Here is a 2,718-nt window from a genome sequence, read left to right as displayed (position 1 = left end):
TTGAACCGGTTTCATTCCAAGTCCCCAAGGCCAACCTCTGCAGAGGCTGAGGAGGGTACGGACTTCGAGATCAAAGCTATTCTTGATTCCCGCTATCTTCACAAGAATCTACAGTATTTGGTGGAATGGAAAGGTTTTGGCCCAGAGGAAAGGAGCTGGGTCAAAGCTACTGAAGTTTCGGCTCCCCGACTGGTGCGGATGTTCCATTCCAGACATCCAACAAAACCTGGAAAGTGTCCAGGGGCCACTCCTGGAGGAGGGGGTACTGTCACACACCAGAGGCGGCGTTCGCCGCGCTTACCCCTGCGTGTCTGCTGGTGTTGCGGCCTCTGCCTTCGGTGGGCCACGGGCTCCGGCGTCTGGTTGGCATGGCTACCGGCGGTTCTTCGGAGCATGGGCGCCACCATGACACCCGGCATCACGTGGACGGGGGCAGGTGACGTCATCAGGCTGCTCTGCCAATCCAGCGCTGGCGGGAGATTCAAAGACAGACGCCGGACAGAGCTTCAGTGCCTGAGTATCGTCTTTCCCTGACGTAGATGCCAGTGCTCTTGTTTCCGGCAAGGATCCCTGCAGTCGTACCCCAGTGCCTCCGGCATTTCCAGCTGCCAGTTCACTGCTCCAGCTTCGGTGTATTCAGCGGCTGGTAACCTTCCTGCATTCCAGTCATCCGTGCTCCTAGGAATCAGCGTCTCAAGTCTCCGTTCTCAAGTTCTACAGATCCACAGCGTCAGAAACCCCTGCATTTTAATTCCTCACTTCATCAGCGTCTCAGTCTCCATTTTCAAGTTCTACAAATCCACAGCGTCAGAAACCCCTGCACTTCAAATCCTCACATCATCAGCGTCTCAGTTTCCGTTCACAAGTTCTACAGATCCACAGCGTCTAAAACCCCTGCACTTCAAATCCTCACATCATCAGCGTCTCAGTCTCCGTTCACAAGTTCTACAAATCCACAGCGTCTAAAACCCCTGCACTTCAGTTTCTCACATCATCAGCGTCTCTGTCACCATTTACAAGTTCTTCAACCATCCGTGCTAATAATCATCATTCATAAGTTCCACAGGTTATCAGTGACTTTTAACATCACCCGCAGTTTCTTCAATTACCAGCATCCCCAATACTGCTCACTTAACCCTTCAGTGGGTCTGGACATTCCCTTCATTTATTCCTTTTGGCATTTGACTTTAAGTTGTTTTCTTTCGCAATAAAGCTCTTTCTTATTTCATCAAACTCCACTGTCAGCGTCCTGTATGAGGAGATCCTATATCAGACCCTCCCTTTTCCAACTCAGGTGTGGTTCCTCTTCCCAACCATCGGAAGAATCCCCGAGTTCACAACACCCTCAGTCTAGGCCAGTGACATGCGCACAGCACAAGATCAGACGTCAGTCTCCAGCCGGGCAATTAATGCCCTTATCTGTGCCTCATCGTCCATGGACTCATCTCTTGATGGACTTTGTTACAGACCACCCTGAGTCCAATAAATACAATACCATCTGGGTGGTAGTTGACTGGTTCACCAAGATGGCCCACTTCATTCCGCTCATGGGCCTTCTGTCGGCTTCCAAGCTGGCTAAATTATTTGTGCAAGAGATCTTCAAGCTACCTGTGGAAAATATCTCTGACAGAGGAGTCCAGTTTATCACTAAGTTTTGGCGAAGTCTCTGCCTTATACTGAAAGTCAAGTTGAAGTTCTACACTTCCTATCACCCCCAGACGAATGGACAGACTGAGAGTCCTTGGAGTCCTTTCTTCGAATTTATGTATCCTCCTCTCAAGACGACTGGGCCCACTTACTTCCTTGGGCAGAGTTCTGCCATAACAACCAGAACCACTCTTCATCCTCATCCACACCATTCTTTGCAAACCTAGGGGTTCCATCCCAGAGTTCCCGAATTCAGCCAGCTTCCAGCTTCTTCCCTGCCAGTGGTGGATCTTAACTCCAACAATTCTCTAAAAATTGAAAACTTATTCGATCATCGCTTCTCAAAGCATCTGTCAGGTATAAGAAGTCTGCTGATAGGAAGTGGAAAGCGGTTCCTGCTCTCCAACCAGGAGATTGTGTGTGGCTGTCTACCAAAAATCTGAGGTTGAGAGTGCCCTCCATGAAGTTCGCTCCTTGCTATATTGGTCCATTTGCAATTGAGCGAGTCGTCAATCCGGTGGCTTACAAGTTGAAACTGCCTTCTTCCTTGTCAAAGTCAGAAAAATATCTCTATGCACACTACCATATTTGCACCTCACACAGGTCCGTGCTGCGCATGCGTACGCTCTCCCGTACGTGCGCATACTCACAGTCGCGGGCACCCGCAGGCGCATGGTATGCGTATTTACGGTAGAGTTTATGCGATCGTAGCGTGCGACTCAATCATTACATATTTTCACTATATAATGTATTTTGTAGATCATGGTCCCTTTGATAGATTCTGCAAGTTTGGTTAATATAGAATGTTCATGAACAGAGAAATCCCTCTTTGTTTGATACGAAGGGTCAGACAGGAGTAATACAGTGGTGTTTAGTATCCATCGGAAGAATATTTAATTAGAAATATTCCGGTGTTGGTTTGGAGCAGATTAATCGCTCGTGCGAATAGTTATGGACATAAGAAGTTTATGTCCATTTACTATTATTTGTTCTTATTTAGTCATGCGGCGGGAAACTCAGTATCCCACCCACCTGAACAGTTGGAAACAGTCACAACCCACCTGTATGAAT

This window comes from Pseudophryne corroboree, chromosome 5, assembly GCF_028390025.1.
Source record: "Pseudophryne corroboree isolate aPseCor3 chromosome 5, aPseCor3.hap2, whole genome shotgun sequence".
Classification (NCBI taxonomy): domain Eukaryota; kingdom Metazoa; phylum Chordata; class Amphibia; order Anura; family Myobatrachidae; genus Pseudophryne; species Pseudophryne corroboree.
The sequence above is the reverse complement of the archived record's forward strand: the minus strand, read 5'-3'. Positions refer to the sequence as shown.